Below are 19478 nucleotides of genomic sequence, written 5' to 3'. Positions count from 1 at the left end.
ATCCACACTCCCAAACTGTCCACAAGCATCGCAGCCTTTTCATGCTTGCATTTTTGCACCAGGTGGTAAAGCTGCTTCTGTTACGAAGCTGTTAAGGATCTGCAGGAGACGCCTTTCTGAAGATGCTCTTTGCCGAACAAATGAAAGGCCATCTGTTGTTTAGTTGGCATTCCCTCTGCTTGTGGGAGTGACCAAGACGGTCGTTCTAGTGTCATCCATTTAATTGTTAACCAATGCTCTCAATTCTTCCTTCCCCTCCTTTGGGATTAAATTCAAGTGCAAAGTAACTTACCTGGTGCAGTTCCTTTTCCCCCGTGTTCTGATTCTCCCTTTCCCTTCTTGCATTTATGCCAGATGGCATTGTAGTGCTCTCTCTTTCTCTGGGAAATGTGTGCTTGGAATGCATGTATTCTAAGCCTATGCTTGGATCATATGTATAAATGTAGGACTGAATACAGGCTGCCTGAACTTGTCTTTCAAGAAGAGATTGGACAACCATTTATCTGGGATGGTAGGGGGTCTCCTGCTTTAACAGGTGGTTGGACTAGAACAGAGGTCCCCAACCTGTTGGGCACCAGGGCCCGTTTCCGTGAAGAGAGGTTTTTCTGCGGACCGGAGGGTGCATGGTTTTGTATGCTGTCTGCGTCTCCCTGGTGGGGCTTTGCTTGCTTGTGCAGACTGGTTGCTGGCATGCCATGGCCCAGTACTGGTTCACAGAGCGGGGGGTTGGGGACCCCTGGACTAGAAGACCTCCAAGGACCCCTCCAACCATTATTCTGTGTTCTAGGGTGGTTCTGGGTATGGGGCTAGTCTGTTCATGGAATGTTTTGTACATTCCTAAAAAAAAAGATATAAGTACAGGTAGTCCTCAAATTACAACCAGTCACTAACCAACATTTTGAAGTTACGGCAGACCTCCCCAAAAGGTACTTATGACCCAAATACAAAGTTCTTATGGGTGCCTCCCCCTCCAAGATTACGTGACTGCATTTTGGGTGCTTGGCAATTGGCTGAATTTATGGCCATTTGCAGTGTTCTGCGGTCATATGACCACATTTTTTAATTTTTTTTGCTGGAAACAAAAAACAATACTCATAGTGAGCAATGGGTTTAACTTTGGCAAACAATTGTGTTAGTTTTCCAACTGCTGTAAAAAGAACTTTGTCAAATTCAGTGCAGTGACATGACAACCCATTTAATGACTGTCATGACTTTCAACTGTAATTGCAAGCTCAATTACAGTGGTATGTGGAGGAGTATCTTTGAAATCTTTCGGTTTGCGTTGCGGCGGAATGGGGTGCAGGAAAGCAGGGCTCTGCCTTCCCGCGCCCGATTTTGCCCTGCTGGGAGCCCTAAAAAGGGCCTAAAATTGCCTCGAAGAGGCGATGAAGGAGGGGTGTCTCGTCGATCACAGAGAGATGGCAGTCTTTCCATTCGATCTGAGAAAAGCCATTCAAACAGACAGGGGAAAGACCGGCTACATTCCTGTGGCCGGCCATTAGCTGCTGACAACCGAAGGGGGGAAAAGCACCAATTAATACATTGTAAACAGCATGTTTGGAAGTGGGTGAGAATATTGATCCCTTCTTTACTATTTTACAACTGATTTTCCTGGGAAAGGCTCCCAAGAAGCTAAAAACCTCTGAATGTAAATGGAAGTTTTAATTTTATGGGGGATAGAAACATACAATACTGAAGTGGAAGTAACATAAAGCTACAATTTTGATAAATTTGAGAAACTGAGATAACTGTTAAGATTTTCTCTTTGAAAAAAACCCACTGAGGTGAAATATAAAAAATCAATCCTTTCTTTTAAGAGTGGAAAATGGACTTGGAATGACATTTAGTGATGGATTTGTGTATAGCACTATAATTTGTTTCCTGGCTGCTTGGATGATTCCTAGCTTGGGAGAACAGCTGGCAATAAAGGAAAATATTTTGGCATACTTATCATCCTGACCTTCTTGGATTATAAATACCTACTGAGCTTGGGCTTTTAACTTCAAGAGCTAATAGGAGAGAAAGACAAATTCGACCTTGGACTACACCAGGCTGGGAGAAACTTTTCAGCTGTTTTCAGAGAGGTTGAACATTTTGAACAATTCGAACATTGTGGATTACAACCTTGCCAGATTTGACAATTTTTGAATACTTGAGACAAAGAGTCACTATAAAATACTGCTTTCAGGACTGAACCTATACTTTGGAATTTATTGGATTATAAAGGATACATATAAAGACTAGAAAAGTGGAGGAAACTTTGATCTACACTTACTGAGACTGGTGATACTAGAGGATCTCCAGGAATGATGCCTCAAGGAAAAAAACTAAGCTCAACTTTTGATAGTATTACAGAACTGAAAAAGATTTCGTGGTTTTTTCCCCCTTTTGTCAGGAAGTTTGGGTAGATGATTATTGCTGTTCCCTCCAATTGTTCAGCTGCCTTTGCCTTGTGGAGGTTATATTTGTTGAGCAGCCTGATTTTTTTTCTCATGATGCCATGGGAAGCACTGGATAGACTCATCCAAACAATGTAAAAGATGGATTTTTAAATAAAATATTCTGTCTATACCTGTCACCTAACTCTCTCAATGAGTATCATAGGTGGATGAATGGATGGTGAAATTAATGGAGTCAGTGGAGATGGTGAAACTGACTGCTTTGATTGAAGAAAAGAACTTCATGGCCACTCCACTAAGTGCTAGTCTGTCTGTAAAGAGTAGACATAAAGTAATGCTACAGTATAAGCTGTCTTCGGTCTACCTTCACTATCAAGCATGCAGTCATGAAAGTAAAGAAGATGAGATTGATAGGCCAGACCTGTTACCAAAGGATGAGGGGAACAACATGGCTGAAGTCTAAAACAAGTAGGAAATATGTAGAAGTGTCAATTATTTCAAAATTTGGTCTCTCATTTCTCCTCTACGTGAGGCTTCTGGGGAAGATCATCTACTGGTATGGAGTCATGTACGAATAGTATGTGGATGACACCGTGTTGTACATCCTGACTCCTAGCTGACTGACCAATGCAGCCAAGGTCTTCTCCCAGTTCCTGGAGGTTGTTGGGGCCTGGATGAAGAGGAATAGGCTTAGACTCAACTTTAGCAAAACCAAGTGGTTGTGGGTGCTTGGTCCTCCCAGATTTAAGGATTTTCCACCATGGTCCTGAACAGGGTTGCATTGCCTGACTGAGGATTGGTGCAAACTCTGGGGATCCTCCTGGATTTTCCACAGGTTCAATTTGTTTATTACTTGTACTTGTTCTTGGATTGAGAGGCCCTCCTCGTAGTCATTCATTCCTGGGTCACCTTGCAAGAGGTGCCTTTATTGCTGCCCTTGGAGACACTTGTAGCCCTCAGAAGCTGCAGTTGCTCTGGAATGCAGTGGCAGAAGCAGTGATGCACAAACCTTCCTGTTCCCATATAATACCTCTGCACTGTGAATGATCCTGATAGTTAGTTTTAGATAAATTTCAAGCTGCTGAATTGCTAAATCCCTACATGGCCTAGGGCCTGACTATTAGAGGATCCATCTCTCAAAGTGCTTGCCCATCTTATGTGCTCCTCTGCGGAAGTTGGCTTGCTTTGGGTTCCGTCAATTAAGCAGGGTCATCCCTGGAGGTAGGGCCTCTCTGTTGCTATAATTTCCTTTTGGAACAGCGTAGTTTGGAAATTTGCATGGTCCTCATTTTCTAACCTGGCTTGTTCCACGATCTTGGGTTAGGATGGTTGGATGGGCCCTTTTAAATTGTGGTGGGTATGGTGTGGGAGGGTAGTATGTTGCTCCCTTTTAGACAATGGTTTTTATATATAAAATGCTATTTCTTTTAACTTTATGGCCATCTTTAACCTATAGTTAGATGGTCTTGGAACTAAGAAAGACAGATGAAATATTTGGAGGGGTGCTGGAAATATTTTCAAGCTTCCAAGGACTATGTTTATAAAGTAATTCAACATCCTGAGTCAAAAAGCATCACTTGATTTCAAAAATTAAATGCCGAAATACCCCTATTCCTGTCATATGTAGGCCTTTTTATTTGCCTAGAGAAATTACTGTGGTAATTATTACAGCTGTTTATGTTCCACCTGATGCCAATGTCAGCACGGCACTTTCCAAGCTGTATGACGTCATCACCAGGCAGCAGCAAACTCACCCAGAGGGCGCTCTTGTCATGGCTGGGGACTTCAATCAAGCTTGTCTGAAGACAGTTCTCCCCAAGTTTGTACAGTATGTGCAAGTTCCCACCAGAAGGAAGAACACTTTAGACTACGTGTACTCTAATCTGAAACAGGAATACAGAGCATTCCCTCTCCCCCACCTGGGTACATCCGACCATCTTTCACTCCTGTTGTGCCCAAAGTATGTCCCTCTCAGGAAAAGTACTCAGGCAGTCACGAAAAGGGTCAAAGCCTGGCCAGTGGGCGCTCTCAGTCAGTTGAAGGACTGCTTTGAAACCACTGACTGGAGTATATTCGAAGATCAAGACCTGAATGCATACACAGATGCCGTACTCTCTTATATTAGAACATGCACTGATAGTGTAACAACAGAAAAGTGCATTAGAGTTTACAGGAACTGCAAACCCTGGATGACTGCAGAGATACGAACACTCCTGAGAGCCCTGGATTCCGCCTTTAAGGCAGGGGACAGGGACACATACAGAGAGGCCAGGGCAAATCTCAGAAGAGGCATTAGGATGGCGAAACAGTAATACAAACACAACAATCTGAGGCAAGTGTGGCAGGGACTGCAGCACTTAACCAACCACAAGAAGCAGTACGAGGAGCATGGTTAACACCGATGCCTCGTTGGCTGAGGAGCTGAATATCTTCTTCGCTCGCTATGAGGTAAAAAGACCAGACCCCGTAGCCTCTGCTGGCCGGCCTTCTGATTTTCAGCAACTCACCCTATCTGAAGACCAAGTGAGAACTATATTGAAGGCTGTGAATCCCAGCAAAGCCGCAGGCCCAAATGGGGTGCTGGGAATAGTGGTTAAGAACTGTGCCGACCAATTAGCAGGGGTCCTGACAAGGATTTTTAACATCTCCTTGCAAACGGCATGTGTACCATCATGCTTGAAAGCAGCTACCATTGTCCCAGTCCCCAAGAAAACTGCCGTTGAGTGCCTGAATGACTACAGACCTGTTACATTAACGTCTGTAGTCATGAAATGCCTCGAAAGACTGGTTCTCCAACATCTCAGGACATGCCTCCCACTGGATTTCGATAAACATCAATTTGCCTACAGGGGGAACAGGTCGACAGACAATGCCATAGCTACTGCTTTACACTGTGTAGCAAGTCACCTTGAGAAACCTGGAAGCTATGTCAGGATGCTTTTTGTTGATTATAGCTTGGCTTTCAACATCATTTCGCCAAGCACTCTCATCGAGAAGCTGACTGACTTGAAATTTTCCCCCTCCATCTGCAATTGGATTCAAGACTTTCTCAGGGACCAGTTACTAACAGTGAGGGTCGGGTCTGCTTTGTCCACCCCCCTGAAGCTTTGCACCGGCTCGCCACAGGGCTGTGTGCTTAGCCCCTATCTGTACTCTTTGTACACATATGATTGTGTATCATCTGACCCATCTACTGCGATAATTAAGTTTGTAGATGATCCTACCGCGGTGGGTCTTATTACAGGTGGGGATGAGACAGCATACAGGGCAGAGGGACAAAAACTATCCATATGGTTTTGTAACAACAACTTGCACCTAAACATCGGCAAGACGAAAGAGATGGTGCTAGACTTCCAAAGGAAAAAGGAGGAACCTGCCCCACTTTACATCAGGGAGGACTGTGTAGAGAGAGTTTCCTCCTTTAAATTTCTGGGAGTCTACCTCTGTGAAGATCTTACCTGGAAAGTTAATACAACCCAGGGGGCCAGAAAGGCCCAACATTCACTTTCTCAGGGTCTTGCGGAAGAACAGGGTAGAACAACGGCTAATGACCCTCTTTTACTGGTCTACTATAGAGAGCGTCCTCTCGTACACCATTGTGGTTTGGTATGCTGGTCTGACAGCCGCGGATAGGAAAGCATTACAGAGGGTGGTGAGCACAGCACAAGACATTGTGGGCTGTTCCCTGACACCACTGGATGACATCGCCAGGGCTCGTTGCCTTGGAAGAGTGAGGAAGATTCTCAGGGATGACTCACACCCTGGACGGTATCTCTTTACTCTCCCACCATCAGTTAGGAGATATTGGAGTATAGCCAGCCGTACCAACAGGCTGAAGAACAGCTTTTATCCATGGGCTGTCAGGCTTTTGAACTGGATATAATTTTATAAACTTTATGCATGATTGACTTGTGAGGCCGGTGTGTTGTGCAATTAGCTCACATGGTGTAATAAAATGGAGGGTTTGTGTCACTAAGTTGGGGGTGGGGGCACGAAGGGAGGCTCAGCCAATCTCAATGTATACATGGTTGTACTTTGACAGTAAAGGTTCATTCATTCTATACTTCAGAAGAAATTTTTTAAAAAAACACTTGGTATTCTTAATTAGAGCTATTTTCTTGATAATATAAGGTGAGAGGTATTATTCACTATGGAAATTAACATGCTGCACTCCTAATGCTTAAAAGCTTTGAAGTTCTGTCCTGAAAATCAATATCCCAGGCTCTTAGAATTAATTCTGAACTTCAAAAGGTTCTACCAGGCATACATTTTAGTTTCCTACCCAGGAACATGAAAGTGTCATGAAAGAAAAATAAGTATCCTGAGTTTGAATGATACAAATAAGATAGGGGATAAATAAGAATAAGAAAATAAGCACTATGGATGCTTACTAAGAATAAGAAAATAAGCCCCATGGATGTCATTCTCTGTATATCCTACAAAATAACCCTGTGTAATGTCTATGGAGATTCTCAATCATCCAGGTCATGTTGTCCCTAAGGTGCTTTTTTTCTAAAAGGCAACTGTACTTTCTTGGGTTTTTTTTTCTTTGAAAACATTTCACTTGTCGTCTAAGAAGCTTCTTCAGTTCTAACGGACTGGTAGGGAATGGAAGGATTTGTATTCTTTTCAGTCATCTGGTAATTAGCACCCTGAGCATTAGTCAGGGTGGTGGTGGCGCAGTGGTTAGAATGCAGTGCTGCAGGCTAACTCACTGCTCACTCTAGGAGCCTCCCATCCTTCCAAGGTCAGTAAAATGAGGAGGTAGGTCAGTGATGGCGAACCTTTTAGAGACAGAGTGCCCAAACTGCAACCCCAAACCCACTTATTTATCACCGGGTGCCAGGTGGGACGTGGCTCACTGAGTGGGCGTGGCTGTGGTGGTCATGGCAGACTGAGTGGGTGTGGCCAAAGTGGGTGTGGTCACCTCAATGTTGCTCATGAGGAAGGATGCCTGTGGGGGCTGGGCAGGGTTGGGGGAGATCCAGGGGGTCTCTGGCAGGTGGGGAGGTGGGCAGGAGGCTCGTTCTGCGGGGTGAGGCGAGGCAAGGTGGGGGTGCAATTGCCGCATGGCAAGGTGAGGCAGGGGCTAGGGTAGCTGCTGCCTGACACCATCAGCCCCTGCACACAGAGGCCAGCAACCGCACGGGGGCTGACGGTGTCTGTCAGCAGCCACAGCCTGCCGGCTCCTTGACTGGTGCACTCTGGGGCTCCACAGCCCGCCGCCAGCAGTTCAGAGAAGCCGCCTCTGAGCTGGACAGCTGGCCGACAGCTGAGGAGGCATTGCAGTGGGTCGTGCCTGGGAAAAGGAGAACATGCGAGGCCAGGAGGGACGGGACAGGGGTGGAGGGAAACCAGCCATGCCGGGATGCATCCAGCCACGTGGGACCTGGAGCGGCTGGTTGAAGAGGGACGGCTGCTATCTCCGGGGCATAGCACGCGTGCCCACAAAGAGGGCTCTGAATGCCACCTCTGGCACTCGTGCCATAGGTTTCCCACCACTGACCTAGGTTGTTTGGGGCATTGTACTGACTCTGTAAACTGCTTGGAGAGGGCTGTAAAAGCACTATGAAGTGGTATATACATCTCTATTGCTATTGTTATTAACAGCTGGCTCAGAAACTGTGTAGACCAACTGATAGCCAGTGGGATTAATTTAACATAGGCCAATGTGGCTTAATTTAACATAGGCTCTTACTGGAATAGAAGGTACTGTGTCAAGATTTATGTACATCAGACTAGAGAACTGTTTTGGTTTTGCCCGAATGCTGCACTGCCTCTGCTGGGAATAATGCTCCTGCAGTGGATGATGACACAGTCCAAATAAGAGGCTGGATTTAGGATGTATTCGTTTACCTATTTGCATACAGTCATTCAGATCCATCCAATCTGCAGCTGATTGGACAGGTAAAGGATTGTTCTGTCCCTGACTTGCCATTCCAACTAGCTTCCATACTACATATAAAGGAGAGGTCTTCAATTCTTTGGCTTTACAGAAGCCACTGACGCTATTGAAGAATAAATAGAGTACTGATGTCTGTTCAATCTGCCAACTTTTATGTTGGAGAAATCCCATAGGATAGCCAAGAAAACAAATAAATGGATCCTAGAAGAAATCAGTGTTCTCGTGTGAGACATAAAACATCAAGCTCAAATTATTACATGTTGTATACATTAGACACAGCTCTCTTGAGAAGTCTATAACACTGAGAAAGGTGGAAAGAGAAAGAAGGAAAGTACCATTAGGAGTAAGGAAGATGTACCCAATTATAATGGTGATAACGTATCACTGAACACCTGAACAGCCAGGATGGGAATAGATAATTCTGGAGAAGTCTTACTTGTTGCTAAGAATTTACATTGGCTTGATAGCAAATAATGCGGCAGTGGAGAAGGAGGAGGCAGAAAAATATTTTAACCATTCTGGGATTATGCAGAGAGGCAGGATTTTTCCATCTTTCCTATTTTAAAAAGAAATTATGAAGAATTGTTGTTCCTGTTTTCACTGTAAATTTACTTGATTAATTCTTTGAAATGACTTTAAAACATACTGACAAGCTCGGTGATCATTGATAAATTGCAGATTAGATATGAGCAAATTGAAAGCTTACGATATCTACTTTGTGTTTTAACTAAAGCCGTTGAGCGCAAAATATTGCCTGGGGTGGAGCCAGATGCAAAATGTAGGATGGGAAGGAATCCAATTACAAGTCATGTGTATCAGTCCAGCCAAATGGGAAAAATTGAACGTTGATGATTTGGAAAAGTTTGAAACATATCCAAATTGAATCTGAGCACATCTTAAGCAGATTGAATTAAATGTGAACCCTCTCAAAGTTTTGTCAGCGGCTTAAAGATTTTAAGGGATACAGAAAAGTAATCTGCGTGGTTCCAAAAGTCAGTATTGTCTTGCCCTACAGTAGAAGCTGTAGGGCAAGAATGGAGGTGTGAAAATAATTTGTCACATGAATAAAGCTGACAGTTATTAAAACTGTGAGCAGATGGGAGGCTGCTGTCTTTCACATAAAAGTGAGTGTGAGTATGCATGTGTATGAATGCATACGTCCAGTCCTTTCTGTACAAACAACAGACAAAAATGGACTTGAGTTTCACCACCCTAAACTACCCATATACTGCTAGCCCTCTACTTATAACCATTCATTTAGCAACTATTCAAAATTACAACAGCACTGAAAAATATAACTTATGACTGGCCCTTGCACTTATGAACATTGCAGCGTCCTCACTGTTATGTGATCAGTATTTGGGCTCTGGGAAACCAGCATGCATTTATGACAGTTGCAGTATCCTGGGGTCATGTGTTTGCCATTTGCAACCTTTCCAGCTGGCTTCCGACAAGCAAAGTTAATGGAGAGAGCTGGATTTGTTTAATGACCACATGATTCTCTAAACAACTCTGGGGATTCACTTAAAAGCTGTGACATAAAAAAGGTGGTGAATTGGGCCTCATTCACTTAACGACCACTTTGCTTGGAAGCGGAAATTGTGGTCGCAAGTCGAGGACTACCTGAGGATTTTGAATTACTTTTTAAACATGGTCCTCGGAAGCTTGGAAATATTTCCAACCTTCCTCCAGGATTCAATGGAACATTCTTCCTTCCAATAAAAATCCGAATCCTTATAATCTCATTCTTGGAGTAACTTCTTTCCAGTCCCAATTGCAGTGAAAGAATTCTATAAGGAGATAGGAGGAGCAAGTCTAGTTTCTAAGTACACAGTGAATGAATTTATCAAACTTCTCCAACTTTTGTGCTTTTGGGGAGATATAATAAAGTTTTACTTGAGTAGTTTTTCCATCCTAGCCCTTACATGAATACTTCCCTGTAGCGGTTAAAGACACTGAGCTCGTCAGCTGAAAAGCTGATAAGCCAGGGTTCAAAAACTGAGTGTTGGGTGACAGGGTGAGTTCTGTTCTTGCCCCAGCTCCTTTGCACCTAGCAATTTGAAAGCATCAAATGTGAGTAGATAAATAGGTACCACCTTGGTGGGAAGGTAACCGTATTACGTGCACCTCAGTATATAGTCATGCTGGCCACATGACCAAGGAAGTGTCTTCGAACAATGCTGTCTCTCTCAGCTAAGAAATGGAGATGAGCACCACCTGGTAAAGTTGGACACAACTGGACAGGAAAAACGTTTTAACTTTCAATAGCAAAATGGAAGTACTTTCCCATTGCCCTTCTAGAATTTTTATTTTTTAACTTTCTGACCCTTAGAATGGTGGTCTTTCCTGATAGTTCAGGTGTTAACCAGCCTCAACTTTGCTTAGTCAGCTCAGCACTCTATGTATTCCCATTACTTCTACAATGACAAAGTTAGCAAATGTTTGTTTTAGGGACTTGTAGAAAGACATTGCCATGAGAAAATGAACTAGTGATTATGTGTTGTCACTTAGAATTAAAAGTTCATCTGGAAGGCAACCTAAATCCCAGCATTGGGAGGGGAAAGAGCTGTTTCCAAAATGATTGGGAGAAAACTAATAACACAGGGGTGTCAAACTTGCAACGCCACATGACGTGTTGCGACGTATCGTGACTTTTTTTGCCATTGCCGGCAATGGGGTGGGTGCGGTTTCGCTATGATGCATCCGGCCTACGGGCCGGCAGTTTGACACCCCTGTAATAACATATCTGGCACAAACAATGAATGGCTATCATAGAATCTGCATATATTGGTGGGTAATTACACCTTGTAAATACTTATTTAAACAAAAAACTTGGTTTGGGGGACAAGAGCCTTGGTGGAGCAGTGGGCTAATGCCTCCTTAAGTAACACCAGCTGCCTGCAATTAGTGCAGGTTCGCATCCCACCAGGCTCAAGGTTGACTCAGCCTTCCATCCTTCCGAGGTAGGTAAAATGAGGACCCAGATTGTTGGGGGCAATAAGCTGACTTTGTAATAATGCCGCTGGGGTGTGTGTGAAAGCCCTAATAAGCAGGCATATACATAGAATGAAGGCTACTGTTAAGCTTGTAAGCTGCCCTGAGTCTTTGCAGAAGGGCGGGATATAAACGGAATTAAAATTAAAAAAAATACTTAGTATGGTTAACCTATACAGTCCTACTCCAATGTAATGAAATGGCTCCATTCCAGACGTGCCTGATCTGGTGCAGCCTTCCATCATCTCAAGATATCAGATCTTCCTTTGGAGAACAGTAAGTAATATAGTGTCAGTTAAAACTACTTTGCTTCTCATTTAAGTGTGACTTTAATCTTGGGACCTTTGCAACCAAGTGGAGCCTTCTTGTGCAGAATGAAGCATTCTAAATTTTCCTTGTTGTTTAGAAAATAGTAGGGAGCAAGAATCATTCTGTGCAACTGAACATATTTTGCCCCTTGTGCTAGCTAAAATCAACAGAAACTTAATCTCGCCCTTCATAACTGCCCCCAATACATAGGCGATGCTATCAATTTCTTACTCTATGATACTTTCATAAACATTCCCTCCCCCACAAAAACAAAAGCATGGAAAATTGGAATTGGTGAATCACTTCTTTCTCACTTCTGAAATTGTTCAGGCCTTCTTTAGATGCACTTCTGTGACATGCTTTCTTTAGATGTTCTTCGGGATTTCTTTAGGTTCTCTTCTGTGACATATTGTAAGCCGCCCTGAGTCTTCGGAGAAGGGCGGGATATAAATGGAATTAAAATAAAAAATAAAATAAATATTTCACGAACAATGAAATAATAACAAAATGTGTTTCTTCAGGTTCTCTTCTGTAATGTTTTTCATGAACAATGAAATAATAATAGCAAAATGTGTCCTTTTTCAGAAACCTCCAAATTGTAAAAAAGAAACCCTATAGGTTGAAATATGGTAGACTTGACTGATTAAGAATGAACAAACACATGGATGTTTTTCCATTTCTGCCAAAATATAGAGCAGTTATTATCAATTTTGTGGGGAAAAATGGACTCCAAGACTGAAAAAACAACTCAGTTATATAAAATTTGTCAGGCTTCATATTATCCCAAAGAAATTCCTACAGATCCCCTCAATGCAGCAGTTGAATGTAACACGTCATAATACAGGTGAAACTCGAAAAATTAGAATATCGTGCAAAAGTTCATTTATTTCAGTAATGCAACTTAAAAGGGGAAAGTAATATATGAGACAGACTCATTACATGCAAAGCAAAATAGTTCAAGCTGTGATTTGTCATAATTGTGATGATTATGGCTTACAGCTCATGAAAACCCCAAATCCACAATCTCAGTAAATTAGAATATTGTGAAAAGGTGCAATATTCTAGGCTCAAAGTGTCCCACTCTAATCAGCAAATTAAGCCATAACACCTGCAAATGGTTCCTGAGCCTTTAAATGGTCTCTCAGTCTGGTTCAGTAGGAATCACAATCATGGGGAAGACTGCTGACCTGATAGTTGTGCAGAAAACCATCATTGACACCCTCCATAAGGAGGGAAAGCCTCAAAAGGTAATTGCAAAAGAAGTTGGATGTTCCCAAAGTGCTGTATCAAAGCACATTAATAGAAAGTTATATGGAAGGGAAAAGCATGGAAGAAAAAGGTGCACAAGCAGCAGGGATGACCGCAGCCTGGAGAGGATTGTCAGGAAAAGGCCATTCAAAAGTGTTGGGGACTTTCACAAGGAGTGGACTGAGGCTGGAGTCAGTGCATCAAGAGCCACCACTCACAGACGGATCCTGGACATGGGCTTCAAATGTCGTATTCCTCTTGTCAAGCCGCTCCTGAACAACAAACAACGTCAGGAGCATCTTACCTGGGCTAAAGGAAAACAGACCTGGTCTGTTGCTCAGTGGTCCAAAGTCCTCTTTTCTGATGAGAGCAATTTTTGCATCTAATTTGGAAACCAAGGACCCAGAGTCTGGAGGAAGAATGGAGAGGCACACACTGCAAGATGCTTGAAGTCCAGTGTGAAGTTTCCACAGTCTGTGTTGATTTGGGGAACCATGTCATCTGCTGGTGTTGGTCCACTGTGCTTCATTAAGTCCAGGGTCAACGCAGCCATCTACCAGGAGATTTTGGAGCACTTCATGCTTCCTTCCACAGATGAGCTTTATGGGGATGCTGACTTCATTTTCCAGCAGGACTTGGCACCTGCCCACACTGCCAAAAGCACCAAAGCCTGGTTCAGTGACTGTGGGATTACTGTGCTTGATTGGCCAGCAAACTCACCTGACCTGAACCCCATAGAGAATCTATGGAGCATTGCCAAGAGAAAGATGAGAGACATGAGACCAAACAATGCAGAAGAGCTGAAGGCCGCTATTGAAGCATCGTGGTCTTCCATAACACCTCAGCAGTGTTACAGGCTGATAGCTTCCATGCTATGCCGCATTGAGGCAGTAATTGCTGCAAAAGGGGCCCAAACCAAGTACTGAGTACATATGCATGCTTATACTTTTCAGAGGTCCGATATTGTTCTATGTACACTCCTTGTTTTATTGATTGCATGTAATATTCTAATTTACTGAGATTATGGATTTGGGGTTTTCATGAGCTGTAAGCCATAAACATCACAATTATGACAAATCACAGCTTGAACTATCTTCCTTTGCATGTAATGAGTCTATCTCATATATTAGTTTCCCCTTTTAAGTTGCATTACTGAAATAAATGAACTTTTGCACGATATTCTAATTTTTCGAGTTTCACCTGCAGTTATTACCAGAAAAGATCAATGGGAAACATAATGTTTTGTATTTTTGAATTGTCATTTACTGTTGATAAAACTCATTTGCCATTTTCAGTGACCTCCACATTGGGCACAGTTTCCAACTTCTACCGATGTACATTATAAAAATCGTATAAAAAATATCCCTGATGTTCAAGTTTCCTTTCTCTGCAAGTTTTCTAAAGTTTCCTAAAGCTGTTTTTGTTTTTGTTTGGTAAATAGTACAGACTAAAAAGAATGTGGATTTCATAAATTATAATGAAAACTAAAGTTTGGAATGCCCCAAACAATTTATTTGTTCACGAATAGTTTACTTCTCATGAAATTAATTGTCATAAGCATGGCAGTTTGCCCAATTAATGCTTATATGTTTCAGAACTATAGGACATATTAGAAGAATTGTAGCAAAAACAGTTTGATATGGAATTGGCTTTCAGTTACGTTGTGAACCAGTTTCCATATCCAATTGTTATTGCCACATTTCTGTGGTTATCTTTAGAGAGTACTATCCATGACATATAATCTGTGGGTTGAAGTAATATTTTTAAAAGCAGACTTAGTTGTTTAACTTGAAAAGCATTGCACAAATAAAGGGAATCTGTGGCCTTCAGTTGCATCTCAGCCTTTTCAAGGTGTCTGAAGTTGTTGGGAATTAAACTTTATTGAATACTTGCATTTTTTTTTACGTGCAGTTCGAAAGCACGTAAAAAAAAATGCAAGTAGAAAAATAGGGACCACTACGGTGGGAAGGTAACAGCGTTCCGTGCGCCTTTGGCGTCTAGTCATGCCGGCCACATGACCACGGAGACATCCTCGGACAAGCGCTGGCTCTTCGGCTTTGAAACGGAGATGAGCACCGGCCCCTAGAGTTGGAAACGACTAGCACGCATGTGCAGGGGAACCTTTACCTTTACCTTTAATCTGAAAATAAATGCATTAATTAAGCCACAGTGATATTTTCTCCTCAACATGTTTTACATGTGTGTCAAATATTATTTTTAAAAAATAACTCCACACTGTGCATTAATACATTGCTAAACTTAAGGGGACAGAAGAAATTTTGAACATCCGTTTTCAATACTTCTGTCCAACATGGGATTAATCTATGATGCATTATGTTTTTAATATAACCTCCCTGGATTGAGTTAAAATGAAATCAGAGTATTCCTAACTAAGATTCTGGATTGTTTTCTATTTTTTTTGCCAATGTAATCTCTAGGTGCTGTGTTTGATTGCAACAAGATGGTGCTTCTGATCCAAAAATTGGACCCTGCATCTGCAAGAAAAATGTTAGGAGGATGATGATGATGATGAATGCAATTTCCAGTTCTTTTAAATACCACTATTCCAACTAAAGATGTACCTCAGCTAGTTCATAACAAAAATTGAGTTACTTTTTCCAGTGCACCATTTTATACACCTTGGTGGAAAATGATCAATCCAATCACAACAAAATTGTTATATAAGAAAATGTTTCTATTTTCCTCAAAACCTTTCTAACCTTTCAGTTAATTAAACTGATATTTCCCACCAGATATGCCTTGATTTGATCATGCCACTTCAGTGTAATCTAGCTGAAAAGCTAATGTTTTGTAGTTGTTTTTTTTGGTGTGACACTGTCAGTTTTGTTACTGGGTATTTTGGAAAGAAGCATCTAACAGGCTCTTTTCTTTTACATTTTCATTTAAGACAAAAACAAAATGTATATCTATTGAAAATCTACAAAGATGTCTTTCTGGAGATTTCCTGTAACTCAGTACAGGAAGCCTATCTTGAATGTCAGCGTACAGATAATATCCTATTAAGTTGTTCAGCCTTCATGATGAATGTGATAGAAGGAATGTGTCAAGACTGTCTTATTTGATTAATTCTGATGACAAAAAAGGCACAAATGAACACTGCCAAATCATCCAATTATGAACAATTTCCTTTTCTTAATTCCTATAGGACAATAAATGCTGGCAGACTCATAGACAAATTGAGACATTCCATATAAAGGTCCCTTGATCTGTAATTGAAATTATAAGTGTCTCTTCATAAAAATTGATGAAGAAAAGTGCTTATTGATATCTTAGCAGACAATCTGTTTACAATCTGTTTACTGCCAACAGTTACTCATTTTTTTCTGAGGGAATAATGCTTATACAACATTCAAAATTGCATACTGTTGGTAAGAATATAAACCTTTTTGTGATTTTGAAAGTCACTTTTCTGTTTGTAATGTGACTGCATGAACACCAATTAGACAATGAAATCCCAACATTTTCAAATAAGTAGCCTTATTCAGAATTTTAAAGTCATGTTTTGCAAACATTCACGTAGGCATGGAATACTTATGGCATTGATGAAGCTAAAAGGAAGATAAATGGCCCCCAAACCAAAGTGTCCACACACACAAACATTCCAAATGACACTTTTGTGAATGTTTAATACAATGCAAAGCATTATTCTGGGAGTCCACAATTATAGTTTAAATGTCAATAAGTCTTTTATAAAAACTTTGTATAAATTTGGAATAACTACAGACCTGAAAAATTGTACTGGACCACAAAAGATAATTTCTTAAGTCTGAGTGCATGCTAGGGATCATATCTCAACTTTCATCCCATAAGGATTTTGACTGCTTCATCACATTTTGAAGAAAATAGGGATGGCTGTATTCTATACAGAATGCCACTTAAAGGACTGAACATGAAATCTGAGGACAAAATCTAGACTTGCCTTCCTTCAAAGTCAGGTTTGTTGAAATGATTATGACACATATATATTCATATATATATATATTCATCATCCTATTCCCTTTGGTGTTATGCAGAACACAAAAGACGAGTAATACAAATAATTAAAGACATGAGATGAAAAGAAAATAGTTACAATTTGTTTAGACCATCACCAATCATTAGACTTTTCTAGTGCGTGCAAACCATCCTTTAAACTTCTCACTTTTTTCTTATGAGGAACTCATCCATACATCCAACTATCACTTCTTTGGTCTTTCTCATTTGCTTTGCCACAAGGACAACCAAGTCCAATTCTATCCCCATCATGCCCGCCCTATTGTGTGCAAGCTAAGATCTCTAATCTAGAGACTATTTCGCAAGCCACCATACTGTTGTCTGTATTCCAGAACTAGGAATCATTCTTTTGTATCATCAGTAAGGAAGAGAAAGAAGGAGGAGACAACAAACAATGCCATGTTTCGTACGGTGTGAAGAATGAACAATGTGAGGTGATCCCCTTTCTCTGAGGACCTGGTGACCTGGCATCCTGTCCTCACAGAGATGATCAAGACAATGCACTTAGAGCCATGGTGGCGCAGTGCTTAGAATGCAATATTGCAGGCTAATTCTGCTGACTGCCAGGGGTTTGATTTTCACTGGTTCAAGGATGGCCTATCCTTTCATCCTTCCAAGGTCAGTAAAATGAGAACCCAGATTGTTGGGGGCAATATGTGGACTCTGTAAACCACTTAAAGAGGGCTGTAAAGCACTGTGAAGTAGTATATAATAAGTCTAAGTGCTATTGCTATTGTTCATTCACATTTCTTTTGTGTGACTGTGTGATCCTTTTTATTTTCCTTGCTTGTGGAGATAAAGAAAGAAGCTACTTTTTCTCTAATAGAGGAATGGATTATTATTTTACCCTGAGAGCTAATAAACACTGAATACTATGTGCAACCATATGTCAATGGAAGGTATGGAAGACCTAAGCTCTCTGTCTTACGTATCACAATTAATATCTATCTATAAAGCTATCAAAGCCATTAACATCATTATTAGTATATATTCACGTGCACCATCCACGTGCATGGGGGGGGAGTAGATTTACCTCTTGTTGAGTTTAGGACCTGTCATTCTACACAGAAATAGATTACCTATTTCTCTCTGTATGAGAAAGGGACTAGGTAAATGGCAGACAAATGAAAAAATAAACACTTTTGTGGAGAAAAAGGAATTTTGTCTTCTGTTATTGAGAAAATATGCTGGACAGAATTAAATAATATTTGAAAGAGGGTTGCTAAAACTGGCTTAACTGGTTATTTAATCTGAGGCCTCCCATTAACACACCATATCTTAACTGATAAGGGTGTGCAGAAAAAGCTTGTAGAAAAGTGTTTATTTCAAGCCTTTGGGGTTTTGTCCTTCAGTTAGCAGTTAGCAGATATAGATAGGAAGGGGTTCTTTTTGGCATAGCCATTTAAAAACTGCATCAAATTGTAAACAGATGCACTGCCTTAGAGGTAAATATTGCATTCACACAAGAATCTTATCCATATCACAACTTATTTTTTTCCAATGGGAACGATCAAATGTGATTTTAATCGGTTACTGTCCCTTAGAAGAATTAAAGCAGAGCCTCTCAGAATCTTTCCAAGGGCCAATTGTTAGACAAAGAAGCTGCTCAAGCTTGTTGCAGTTTGTTGATTGCAACTCTCCATATGTTGCAATCTTCCTATGCCTATTTTTATAACCTCTTCCCTTTTTCTGAGCCTTAGTTACATGGCTGGGAGGAAACCCACCAAACGGTGAATCAGCGTCTTGGCACGTGACAGACTCCACTTACCAAATTGAACATATTTTCAGTGATGCAACTTTCAAAAAATTGGTAGAGGTAGAGTAAATATACTACTATTGTGGTCTAACAGAAGAGTGAGAGAGGCACAAGCTAAGGTTTTTTTTGTAAATAAGACAATTCAATCCTCTATTTGAATCATGAATTATTCATTTATTTTCTCTGGTGACTCCTGCCTATGTTTTCCCTGCTGAGCTGTGGATGCAGAACAAGTGGTAGAGTATCTGGGAGCAAATATACACGCAGTTCCAAGTATCAGTCTAGTCCTAAACTGAGCGTCTTCAAACTAGCAAATCTGCTTTTTGATAGCAAGTAGCCCAGTAACAATAGTCTGCCTTGAGGGTTTCACAAATGTCACTAGAGATATTTTGAATGAATGAGCTGCTAAGGTTTTCCCCTACAAGGCATAGGGAGCAAGAAACATGAGCCCGAAGTTTGTGTAAAGCTGGATTAAGAAAAGAAATCTTATCTACAGATTTTTCGCTATATACTATCTCCTGTCATCTGCTTTTAGTATGGATAAGATGTCTTTTCTGTATGGATTCTGGGGGAAGATGTGAAGTGTAAGACAATCTAGCTTTCAGGGAAAATAATTTAATCAATTCTATATTGTACTCAATCTTTCTTCTGGCAGGACTTTATTTTTTTAATAGCAGAGCAGAAAGAAATCCAATAGTGTATCTTCTTTAACCAAATGGTGATATATAGAGTATAGGAAAGGATCACTAGGACATTGCTGAACTTTGATCAGGGAGAACTGAATTCCAAAAGAATTTGGATCCAAAAATTAGGCTCACTAGGTGTCTAAGTCTAAAGTGCTAAGTTTCACCAC

This window comes from Vipera ursinii (assembly GCF_947247035.1).
Source record: "Vipera ursinii genome assembly, chromosome: 1".
Classification (NCBI taxonomy): domain Eukaryota; kingdom Metazoa; phylum Chordata; class Lepidosauria; order Squamata; family Viperidae; genus Vipera; species Vipera ursinii.
Note: the sequence above shows the minus strand (reverse complement) of the source record.